General features: G+C 40.7%; 1 long non-coding RNA gene across 1 annotated transcript; it reads right to left on the bottom strand.

Annotated features, from left to right (window-relative positions):
• Positions 1–581: 581 nt before the first annotated feature.
• LOC146870216 (uncharacterized) lies at positions 582–1,409 on the bottom strand. Its single transcript, XR_014959360.1, has 3 exons — positions 1,349–1,409; positions 776–845; positions 582–685 (listed from the first exon to the last, which is right to left on the bottom strand). It is a non-coding gene; the product is annotated as an uncharacterized LOC146870216 (long non-coding RNA).
• Positions 1,410–13,297: the final 11,888 nt, after the last annotated feature.

Here is a 13,297-nt window from a genome sequence, read left to right as displayed (position 1 = left end):
TTGTTAGGTAATAGTGCATAAATTAAAGGTATGGAAGTGTTGTGGTATTGACCGTGTATTGTGTAAAGCTGATAGAATGGTTTTGGGCATATTGTAAAGGTGCCATCCATCATCCATGTTTGGCATTGTTGCAGTTTAGTTATATTGTTTGCAGTAGCAAACATTATTCTTTTTTCTGGGCTTTTGTTATCAAAAAAAATAAAAGGTTCATTATTGTGGGTGATACTTAATTCTGGTGGAATGATGATCTCTTGAAAAGTTTTAGGGGATGGTATAGTTGTCGTGGTTGCTTTTTTGGTCCTAGCAATAGTTCTTTTTATAGAAGCAATTGATGGTAATTGGCCTCTTGCTTCTTTGGGCACTCTAGGTAATAATTCTTTTAGGATTACACTTGTAGCAGTTTGTGAACCTGTGCTTAATTCTTTGATATTTTCAAGAGTTGATCTGACTTCTATTTCAGAGAGATTGGGTGGATGGTTATGCTCTCTTGTATATAGTACAGTTGTTTCTCTTGTTGTTGCTCGGCCGTAGCATTTGTTAGAATAATATTTAGTACACTTCCAGTTCACTTTTCGGTCTGTCTGCTTTTCTTGGGTGTATGTGTAACCCATGTAACACAATAGGAATTTTCCTTTCTGCGAAGTTATAAATTGGGCTTCTTCTGTCATCGTGATGTGTTACAATTCTGGAAAAAATGTATATGAAAATATATGCTATAGTACTTTATATCTTTATATGAAATTAGCAAAAAAGCATTTTTTTTATATATACTTACCAAGTCTTTTTTGTTGTATTTGAATGAAGATGTTGTTTGTCGCAAAAATGTTGTTTAGTTGATTTAGTCTCTGAAAGTTAAAGAACATTTATTGTTGTGGTTGGTTTAGTTTTTTAAGTGGGGTGGTATTGCTGTTTGGTATAGACTATATTTTTATTGAAGAAACTTATTTTATTGTTTTACAAATTAACAATTCAAAAAACATTCCCCCACCTTCATCTGTCCCGGAAGTACCACACATTTATCATCAAGACCAATTATTCAGGAGAATGACCAACCTTTCCACCCAGTTCTCTACCCCCCCCTCCCCCACCACATGTCAATGTACCCCCGTCTCCTACCCCTCTTACTATGTGCCCCTCCTGCCTAATAAATAAGATGCAGTAGCCTAACCTCTCACTAAGCAAACAGAGCCTACCCTCATGCCCAGTGGTATAGACTATAGGTGTTAATTTATACAGGTTTTTTACAATTTAAAAAAGAGAACATGGATTTGTTTAGGGGTTTAGGATGTTTTGGGGTTTGAGTAGGATTTAATTAATATTTTATAAAGTATTTTGATAGTATACTTACTTTTTAGTGAGTCTTTTCTGGCAATCTTCAATATTTTCTTTAGCTGTTTGGAGTAATATCTGTAGTGGAAACATAAAGAGATGGAATATATAAGTTAGTTATTTATTTGAGTAAAGATAAATTAGTGTTTTAGTTTAATTTGGCAGTTTAGTTAGAAAAGAATATTTACTTACGTTTTTAGAATAGTAATAGGATGTAGGTTTCTTCTGTTTAGTAGAGCTTCTTCTTCGTTCAATGCTTTGGTTTAAGGCACCGTGGAACACTTGTTTTAATTGGTTTATATAGTGGTTTCAAATTGTTTCTTGAATGTTATTGGTTGTTTTCTGTATGTGGCCTTTCTATTGGATGGTTTGAATTTTTTTTAGTTAATTGGTTTCCTTTTATGGAAAATGCTAAGTAAGAGTATATTTAGTTTTAAAGGAGGAGAGTTTTAAATTATTATATATAAAAAGATTGTTTATAATGTGTACTAATTTTATTTAAATGTGTTCGAAATGCCAATGTGATAATTATTTTAGGTTTTTTTTATTATGTTGTTAAATATAGAGATCGCTATAAATGTTATGTTTATGTTTAAGTAGAATCTCATTTGAAAATGTATGTTTTGGTAAAATATTGTCTTTATGTTGTTGAAAGTATTGGTTTTATTAGTATTAGAATAGTCGATATATTTAAAAAAACGATATTATTGATGTCTATATTTTGGTTATCGATATTTGTGACATGTGTCATATTTATTAACTTATGTCGATATTTAGTATTTCGATATTAATGTGTGCGATATTTGTGTGATCGATATAATTGTATTACGATATTGTAGTGTCGATATTAGTGTAGTTTTTAAAATAAGTATACAATGTCGATATTTTTGATGTCGATATATTTGTTGCGATATTTGTGTAGTTCGATAATGTGTCTGTCGATAATATGTCAGAGATCCGTATGCCTCCATTTCCAAACTGTCTTTCATTTCTTTTTACCATTCTACTGAATTACACCTCCTGAGTGCATCCAGTTCTCCTTTGAAGATGTTCACAGTGTGGATTGTAGGGCACAGCTATGTCTTCTGGAGTGAAAAGTATGCAGAGAAAACAGGTATGGTGAGAGACCTTGCTTTGCCAAATGTAGACATTAAATGGATTGGTCAGAGAGGGTTAAAGTGGCACCAATTGATGCCATTGGTGAAATCCTTCATGCAAATCCAACACCCTGACCTCATAATAGTGCACTGTGGTGGCAATGACCTAGGCACTTTGACTGGGGTAGGTCTGGAAATGCTTATGAAGGAGACCTTTGCACAACTGTTTTCACTTTTCCCTAAAACTGCCTTTGTGTTTTCTAACATATGCCAAAGGCAAAAATGGAACTGGTCCAATCATTTCTGTCCACAGATTGACAAAGCAAGAAAGCACGTCAACAAATCTGTTTCTGCTTTCCTCCGAGACTATGGTATGGGTTCCATTTACCACAACAACTTGCGTTACGACATGCAAGACATTTATAGAGGAGATGGTGTACACTTCAATGATGAAGGGAACAGAGTCTTCCTCTTGAACCTTAGACTCTGCATCGGTACTTACTTGTAGGTACCACTAAAAAATCACTTCATAAACACAACGGCTCTTTTTAGAGCCCCCTAATATCTAAACACTTAAATCTGCATTTCATTTCTTTTTTAATTTTTTTCTACCGTACGCGTACGGTAAGCTTACCGTAAGCTTACCGTACGCGTACCCCGTGATTTTTTTTAAAATTAATAAAAAAAATGTTGTACTTTTCTGTCCTTCTTTGACCCCCTTTCAAATGTTATGGGGTCTGTAACTCTATTCCTTGCCCCCTTTTCAAGTTATCACCCTTTTTTTTCTGAGTGAAACACACAAAATGGCGGCCGCCGCTTCCTGGTTTCGACCGATTCGAATGTTTACTAAGATCTAACAGCCAATCAGAATCGCGCTCGCGCACGTCACCGTACGCGTACGGTAAGCGCAACGTAAGCGCACCGTAAGCGCACCGTAAGCTGGCTCAGATATATATATTGATTTAAAGGCTATTTTCTCAGAATCTACTGAACAGATTTACACCAAACCTACAAAAGGCACTTCCTTGACCTGAGGACTACCTCTCTGCCAAATTTCATTTAACTCTGTTCAGCCGTTCGGGCTGTAGCTGTGTCTAAAGGTCCTATAGAAAAATGCATGGGAAAAACGCGTTTTGGGACCCCCCTTTTATCTCAGCCCCCGCTTAACGAATCCCCCCGAGACTTTCAGGGTAGGAGCGGAGCGTAGCGCCCCACCTATGTTGAAAATTTCGCGAGGATTCGTCGACCGGCGCCAAAGTTATTCAAAATAGAATGTTGCGGTTTTCCTATGGTAAGAGGGTCCTAACTATAACTACCTACTGGCGACCGCCAGTAGGTAATATATATATATATATATATATATATATATATATATATATATATTTTTTTTTTAGGAATTAGCATTTAAAAAACCTTAGAAATTCACTGAAAAACCATAGGTTTCAGGGGCGTTATAGTTAGCTGGACTTTTCACTCGTACAAAACCATTGAAATTCCCCCGTTATAGTTAGTTCCGCTAACTATAACTTGCGCGCCCGCAATGCACTGCTGATGACGTCACATATTACATCACTCATGACATGGTCAGTGACATCACTCATGACATCACTGATGACATCTCAAATGACATCACTGATGACATCATCCAGTGAATGTGTGTTTTTCTGAAAATCACATATGTTTTATACATCTATATCTCAAGGTCGATGGAAGAATAAATGGGTATATAAGTGTCTAAATGGATGATTTGTTTTTGAAAAATTGATTGTATAACTGACTGATTAAGTGTATCTTAGTGAATACATGGCTTAGTGAGTAATGTTTAAATGTGTAAATATCTGTATCAGTCTCTCACTTTGTGTATACGTGGCTGCATGGGTTGGTGAGTAGCTATGAGTGTCTATATAGGTTATTAGTTGTTTTTTTGAGTATCAGTATGAGTGTCTGAGTGTCTGTATGGTTCGGTGGGGGTATTACATAGTGCATAGGTGCATGAATGAGTGACTCACTGTTTGTATGTGTTGAAGACAGCATGTGTGCAGGACTGTATGGGTGGATGAGTGTGTGCATGGGTGTGTTAGTGAGTGATATACTGTCTCAATAGTGTCTTTATGAGTAACTACATATGTTTTAAACTAGTATATGTGACTATTGGTGTATATAAGTGAGTATATGTGAGAGTGAGAGATTGAAAGAGTTCCTGTATGAATAAGTATGTGTTTCTATAAGTGATTGTTTAAAAGACTAAGTATGTGTAAGTTTATGTAGAAGTAAGTGTGGTGGTGTGTGTATAACTGTATATGCAAGTAAATGGATGTTTGATTCTTTATTAGCATGAGCGACTATGTGTGTGAGTAACTCTATGGATGGGTGGTGTTGTGTAACAGGATGTATAGGTGTATGAGTACATATGATGAGTGAGTACATGTATGAGTGACTGTATAGGACTGTTGGGGAATGAGTGGATGTGTATGTGGATCTTAGAATTACTGAATAGGTTGTTGTAACTGGTATTGGTATGTCCATCGTTTTGAACATTGTAGTTTCTATTTTTGAATGTGTATATCAAAGGTTATATTAGGGGAAGAGGAGGTCTGCCACTCTATCACAAGGATGATGTCATCAGTGATGTCATTAGTGATGTCATTTGAGATGTCATCAGTGATGTCATCAGTGATGTCACTGACCATGTCATGAGTGATGTAATATGTGACGTCATCAGCAGTGCATTGCGGGGGCGCGAGTTATAGTTAGCTGAACTAACTATAACGGGGGAATTTCAATGGTTTTGTACGAGTGAAAAGTCCAGCTAACTATAACGCCCCTGAAACCTATGGTTTTTTCAGTGAATTTCTAAGGTTTTTTAAATGCTAATTCCTAACTATAACGTGCCTGAAACCTATGGTTTTTTCAGTGAATTTCAAAGGTTTTTTAAATGCTAATTTCTAACTATGCCTACAGAGATAGGACATGTGAAGAAAGAAGAAAAAACGTGCAGAAAGAAAAAAAAGAAATGCAGAAAGAAGCAACAGAAGTCCTCAAAGACGAAGAAAAGTGCAGGAAGAAGGATAATGTGCAGAAAGAACAAACAGAAGAGCAGAAAGAAGCCTTGTTGCAAAATCATCCTGTACCCTCAACTTTTTCAGATGGATACTGGTGGTAACTGAGTCTGACTAACCAGTCCTAGAGCCAGTGCTATGTTAAAAGACACTCAGAATACAGTGAAAACACCTACATACACTAGGGAACACTATGCGTTGGGGTCCCCCTGTGATCAGTATGACCTCCTCTGTAAGCCCCTAGTATATAATAGGGCAGTGGATTAAAACTACCTTTTAAAACGTGCCACAGGGCGTGTTTGCACACGTCACCTCAGGCCCCGTCCCCTCACTTCCCCACTGTGTAAACACGCCCTGTGGCCGTTTTAAGTTGGGAGATTAATTCCCCTTGAATCCTGAGGGTCCCCAGGGTCCAACTAGACCACTAGGTACCTCCAGTAAGCGCCACAGAGCTGCGTGGCAGAAAGATGTAAAAAGGGGCACGGCATAGACCACCTCTCTGCAACGCAGCGGAGTGGTGCTTACTGGAAGCACCTGGTGGGCTAGTTGGCCCCCAGGGTCCCTCAGGATTGAAGGGGAATTATTTCCCCAACTTAAAACGCGCCACAGGGCGTGTTTGCACACGTCACCTCAGGCCCCGTCCCCTCACTTCACCTCTGTGTAAACGCGCCCTGTGGCCGTTCTAAGTTGAGAGATTAAGTCCCCTTGAATCCTAAGGGTCCCTAGGGTCAAACTAGCCCACTAGGTACCTCCAGTAAGCGCCACAGAGCTGCGTTGCATATAGGTGTAAAAAGGGGCGTGGCCTCAGAACACCTGTCTGCAACACAGCTCCCTGGCGCACACTGGAGATACCTGTTGGGCTAGTTGAAGGGGAATTAATTCCCCAACTTACAACTGGCCAGGGGGCGCGTTTGCAGAGTGCTGCAAGGAGGGGGCGTGGCCTCCAGCGCGATGCCGGTCTTTTATTTATTCTATTTTTTTAAGAAGGAGGGCCCCCCCTTCTTTTTCTAATTTACTGGCCCTGGGAACCTCAACCCCCCAGGGCCTGCACCCTAATATTGTTTTTGTTGAAAAAAATACATTTGGCCCTCCCAAGGCCTAATCGGCGCTGGGGACCCCAACCCCCGGGTCATTGCCTTTTTTTAATTTACATTCTTTAGGAGGGGGCTGCGTTGCCCCCCTCCTCACGCCACTTATGGCTCCAGGGACCCCATCCCCCGGGGCCGGGTTTTGTTTTTTATTATTTTAAAAATATATATATTTATAGAAACACCTAGGACATGCTGGACAAACCGTATGTACCTATCACCATGACGATTTGCGTGATATTCATTAAAAGGCGACTATGCATAGAATGAATCCCCATGGAATGTATTTACACCGCTAGTGAAGCTCTGACGTGTCTGACGCCCTACCGTGCCTAATCCCGGCGCCCCCGCTGGTGGGTACTCTCCAAGTAGACACCCTTGTCATTTATTTATACAAACATGGGTAGCTATTGACGGGCACATTTAATATACACGCACACCAAGCCATTCAAAGGGGATTCGACAAAAATTCGACCAAACTATGCAAGAAACCCCCCTCACGGTTAATAAAAAACACATCCACTGCCGGATGTGTAATACTTTTTATTTTACTCTCTGGAAAGGAGACAAACCTCACTTGAGAGTCACAGCGTGCTCCTGGCTGAGCCCAATGCTGTGTTACACCCACCAGTGCCCGCCGATTGCCTCAAACCTCTGTGTTGTATTCCACCAGCTAGTGCGTATGCTATGACACTCTCTAGCCCATGTGCACTGTAACACCACCCCGTGAATATGTCATGCCACACTTGCCTTCGCACGGGTTATATTGTCCCATCTAACGTGCCTTCCTCGATGTGTATGTTATAACGCACAGCGCTATGCCATACATATTACAATCTGGGATCCATATCTTTGTCACAGTGCATATGCAACGTTACACTCCCCAGCACATATTATATATTACAACTTTAGAAACTAGTTATGTTACACAACACTGCCCTGTGCATATTACACTTAAAGCGCATATCGCATAGCACGCGCTAGTGCCTGTGATATCTCGCGCTCTCCAATGAATTTGTTATTGCGCACAATCTATTGCATATTATATTTCACGCCCCGGTTCATCTTATATCACACTTTTTGGTGCATAGTTTATACCATATACTACATCTAGTTTTCATTTTCAATCGTGCTCACAGGACTATGTTCTATATAACACTGCGTCCGCCTACCCTTTTCACGGGCATTACATTTTGCGATGGGAGTCACAGTCACAAACGTCCCCTTCTTCCTGAATAAAAGTTAGATTATGCTGCATACTTGTTCATATTTTAAGTAGTTCGCACAGACACACATTTTAAAAACAATAAAGTTCCTAATACCCACCTTCTCTGAACAGTTAGCTTGCTGCCCCATCCACCTCCTCCCTATCCTCTGTTGTCTGAATCCATGGACTAGCCTCCTCCCTCCTGCCATGCATGGTCTGATGTGCTGCCACTGCCCTCCATTTAGCATGATGTACCAGTCCACTCCTCCTGCCCTCCATTGCCCAATTCTATGGCCCATCATTGACCTCCTGCTTAGCCTCTGTGCTTAGCTTGCTGCCCCTATTCTCCTTCCCCCTGGCCTCTGATGTCTTTGTGCATGCCCCTGCTCCATCCTTTTTGCCCACTATGTTCCATGGACCTGCCACTCCCATCTACTCTGAGTGTTCTGTTGAGCTGCCACTCCCCTCCCACCTTCCTAGCATTGTCAGATGACTGTAACCTGTCCCTGCCACCTCCACCCTGCCTGTCCACATGCCATGCCCCTATCCCCTTCCTCCTGTCCTCCATGGTCCATTTTACTGCCACACCCTTCTGCTCTCCCTGATCTGTTGTGCTGCAACTGCTCCTCCTGCCTGCCCCGCGTGGTCTGTTGTGAGGCCCCTTCTCCTGAACTCTCCTGTCTGTGCCCAGGTCCTGACCCTCCCTTCTATCCTCCATGGTCCTTTGTGCATGCCCCTGCACCCTCCTTCTTGCCCATCATAGCCATTGTGCTGCCACTAACCCTCCCGCTTGCCATGCATGGTCTTCTCTGCTGCCATGGCCCCTCCCACCTTCCCTGTGTGGTCAGCTAGCTGCCCCTGATCCCCTCCCACCTTCCCTCCATGGTCTGTGTGTATGCCACCATAGTCTCATTGTTGCTCTCCATGGTGTGTCTTGTTTGTAATGCCCATCCTGGCCGACCTCCATGGTCATCTTGCTGCTCCTGCCCTGCCACCTTGCCCCCAGCCCTCTGTTTCCATGTGCTGACCCCCTATTCCCTCCCACCTGGCTTGTCTGTTCCATTGTAATGCCCCTGATCCGTCCCTCCTGCCCTTTATGGTCTGTTATGCTGCAGCTTTCTCTCCTGTCTGTCCATTATGGTCAGCTAGCTCCCATTGCCTCTTTCCCATCTGTTCTCTGTTGTCCATGTGCATGGTCCTGTCCCCTCCCTATTGCTTTCTATGGATTGTTGTGCTGCACTCCCGTCCCGCATGCGCTATGTGGTGTATTGTGCTGCTGCAAACCCTGATGCCTGCCCTGTAGGGTCAGTTTGGTGCACCTCTCCATGTCCCTCCTGTCCTCTGTTATCCGAGTCCATGTCCCTACCCCAATTCCTCCTGCCTACCATGATTCAATGTACCATACTTGCGAACATTTTGAACTTGGTAAGAGGGAGATTTTGAAAAAAAACTGGGGTATTGATTTTCCCCTTTGAGTTACATTGAAAAAGAGGAGATTGTAGACAGGAGACAGATCAAATAAAGCCCATTTGAGCTTAAAAACATTGGACGTTTCCTGGCTGAAACGGGTCTGTTGGCATGTATGGTTGTACTACCACTGCCTCTTCCTTCTGCCCACAATGGTCTATTATATTGCCACAGCCTCTCTTGCCAGTCCTGTATTGTTGGTTTGTTGCCCCTGCCCCCCTTTCCACTGCCCTCCATAGTCTGTTGTGCTGCCACTGCCCTTCCTGCCTGCCCAGTGTGGTCAAATTGTTGCCTCTGCACTCTCCTACCTGCCTTCAATATTCAGAGTCCGTGCCCCTGGCCTCTGCCTCTCAACAGTATCCCAATGAACAACTAGATTGCTAACATTCTATATTTATTACAAAAGTGTGGAACGCCTGACGTCATCTTGATGTAATCAAAACTGTAATACCTAGAGTATTTCCTTTAGAAATTACATATATGAGAGGGTCTTATTTGCATCAAAATTATGGTTAGTGCTCTAAAAAACTAAAATGAGGACATATTTTCAGAGTTTTCAAATAGCGACAAAGAACTTTTAAATTATTTGTAATCTTTATGTTTTTTATCCAGTTGACCACTTGATTAAATGTTGCATCTTGGCGAGAGGATGTGGTGTTACTTCCAGAGCTAAAGACTTTGCAACAGGGGAACCAGGTTAGAGTTTCTGCTTCAGCTCAACATTCTGTGATTGTGGTCAAATCACTTAATCTCCCCATGTCTACAACCAAAATGAATTTGATCTTGTGTGATGTAACCAATGCTCATGTAAAGCATTCCAATAACTGTCAACTCTGCATTATATAAAACTGCAAATACACAAAAAATAAGTGTTTTGCACACTTCTGTCATTGGGCTACATGTGGGCTACATCTGGGTGATATTTGTGCTGCATTTAGGCTCTTTTGTGTCTGGTGGCCATCTTGGGAGATTTATTTGTTATGAAGTTTCCTAATTTCCTCATTTACTGCAGTCTCCTCAGTAGGAAATGCTTTCAGTTTTTTACTTTGATTCCATCAAGAAGGTATTCAGATATGTCACACATTTGCCATAAATTATGAATGTTAGCACTGTAGTTGCTCATTAGATCACTGTAGTAAAGCTACTGCTCACCACGGAAGTCTGCTGCTGGTATTAAAAGTGCATGTTTCAGTCTGCATATCAGAAGTTTTTAATGAAATAGAAGAGGATTTGAGAAGTCACTCAAAATGTGCCCTAATTTTTCTTTCTTCAGCACTAATCATAATTTCTATGGCAAAATGAACCCCCTCATTGTGTTCCTTTTTAAATTAAATGTTTTAAGTGTTACCAGTTTATTCCAATCAAGATGGCTTCAGGTGTGCCATACTTTTGTCATAAGTAAGACAGTAAGCGCTCTAGTTGTTCTTAAGAACACTCTGGGACATTCTGTCACTAGGCTATACTTGGGCTACATCTGGGTGATATTTGGGCTACATTTGGGCTCTTTTGTCTCTGGTGGCCATCTTGGGAGATTTATTTGCTATGAAGTTTCCTAATTTCCTCATTTACTGTAGTCTCCTCAGTGGGAATACTTTCAGTTTTTTTTTTTGGTTCCATCAAGAAGGCATTCAGATGTGTCACACATTTGCCATAAATTCTGAATGTTAGCACTCTAGTTGCTCATTAGATCACTGTAGTAAAACTACTGCTCACCAGGGAAGTCTGCTGCTGGTATTCAAAGTGCATGTTTCAGTCTGCATGTCAGAATTTGTTTATGAAATAGAAGAGGATTTGAGAAGTCAAAATGTGCCCTAATTTTTCTTTCTGCAGAACTAATCATAAATTCTATGGCAAAATGAACCCCCTCATTTTGTTCCTTTGTAAATTAAATGTTTTAAGTGTTACCACTTTATTCCAATCAAGATGGCTTCAGGTGTGCCATACTGTTGTCATAAGTAAGACTGTTAGCGCTCTAGTTGTTCGTTAGAACACTCTGGGACATTCTGTCATTGGGCTATACTTGGGCTACATCTGGGTGATATTTGGGCTACATTTGGGCTCTTTTGTCTCTGGTGGCCATCTTGGGAGATTTATTTGTTATGAAGTTTCCTAATTTCCTCATTTACTGCAGTCTCCTCAGTAGGAAATACTTTCAGTTTTTTACTTGGTTCCATCAAGAAGGCATTCAGATGTGTCACACATTTGCCATAAATTCTGAATGTTAGCACTCTAGTTGCTCATTAGATCACTGTAGTAAAGCTACTGCTCACCAGGGAAGTCTGCCGCTGGTATTCAAAGTGCATGTTTCAGTCTGCATGTCAGAATTTTTTTATGACATAGAAGAGGAATTGAGAAGTCACTCGAAATGTGCCCTAATTTTTCTTTCTGCAGCACTAATCAAAATTTCTATGGCAAAATGAATCCCCTCATTGTGTTCCTTTGTAAATTATATGTTTTAAGTGTTACCACTTTATTCCATTCAAGATGGCTTCAGGTGTGCCATACTTTTGTCATAAGTAAGACTGTTAGCACTCTAGTTGTTCTTTAGAACACTCTGGGACATTCTGTCATTGGGCTATACTTGGGCTACATCTGGGCTCTTTTGTCTCTGGTGGCCATCTTGGGAGATTTATTTGTTATGAAGTTTCCTAATTTCCTCTTTTACTACAGTCTCCTCAGCAGGAAATACTTTCAGTTTTTTACTTTGATTCCATCAAGAAGGCATTCAGATGTGTCACAAAATTTCCATAAATTCAGAATGTTAGCGCTCTAGTTGCTTATTAGATCACTGTAGTAAAGCTACTGCTCACCAGGGAAGTCTGCTGCTGGTATTGAAAGTGCATGTTTCAGTCTGCATGTCAGAATGTTTTAATGACATAGAAGAGGATTTGAGAAGTCACTCGAAATGTGCCCTAATTTTTCTTTCTGCAGCACTAATCATACTTTCTATGGCAAAATGAACTGCCTCATTTTGTTCCTTTTTAAATTAAATGTTTTAAGAATTACCACTTTATTCCAACCAAGATGGCTTCAGGTGTGCCATACGTTTGTCATAAGTAGGACTGTTAGCGCTCTAGTTGTTCTTTAGAACACTCTGGGAAGCTGCAGTAGAACACAAAGGAATCAACTGACAGTCTCTGCCCTTGTTGGATATACATGTTTTACTGAGAATCTCAGACTTCATTCTCACATGACTGAGAAAGATAATGTGAATTTACAGAAAATATGCTCTCAGTTAGCTTATAGATCACCTTCCAAACCTCTATGGGAAAAGCATAAGAAAATAGTTTTCTCTCAAACTTGATTCATGATATCACAGCAGAAGGCTTTTTCACATGGTAAAATCACCTTAGAACACACCACAATTCCTAAAATGGGGATGGTACCATCAACAAATGATTTATAATGTAACTAAAGTCTTAAAACCTTCTATTAACTGCAATGCTTTTTAATGAGGTGCTATCATGTATATTGGTCCCAAGATGGCTGCCAACACTTCTTGGATGAAGTGCTGACAGCCAATCAGATCTCACGATGAGATGTGTGGTTAGTCTCAGCCCAGATATATATGTGATTTTACTTTTGATTCTCTCAGGAACTACTGAACGGATTTACACCATTTAAGCAAAAAGCACATGCCTGACATGAGGACTACCTCTTTGCCAAATTTCGAGTAATTCTGTTCAGCCGTTCGGGCTGTACCTTCGACTATAGGTCCTATGGGAAGATGCATGGGGAAAACGCGTTTTGGGACTCCCCTTTTTTCTCAGCCCCCGCTTGACGAATCACCCCGAGACTTTCAGGGTAGGAGCTGAGCAGAGCGCCCCATGAGTTTTGAAAATTTCACGAAGATAAGTCAACCGGCGCCATAGTTATTCAAAATAGAATTTTCAGATTTCCTATGGGAACTCGGTCCTAACTATAACTATCTACTGGCGACCGCCAGTAGATAATATATATATATATATATATATATATATATATATATATATATATATATATATATATATATATATATATATCCTCATTCACAATTCTTTCCGCTTACAA

Source organism: Triturus cristatus, chromosome 1_1 (genome assembly GCF_964204655.1).
Source record: "Triturus cristatus chromosome 1_1, aTriCri1.1, whole genome shotgun sequence".
Lineage (NCBI taxonomy): Eukaryota > Metazoa > Chordata > Amphibia > Caudata > Salamandridae > Triturus > Triturus cristatus.
This window is presented reverse-complemented; position numbering and strand designations above follow the sequence as displayed.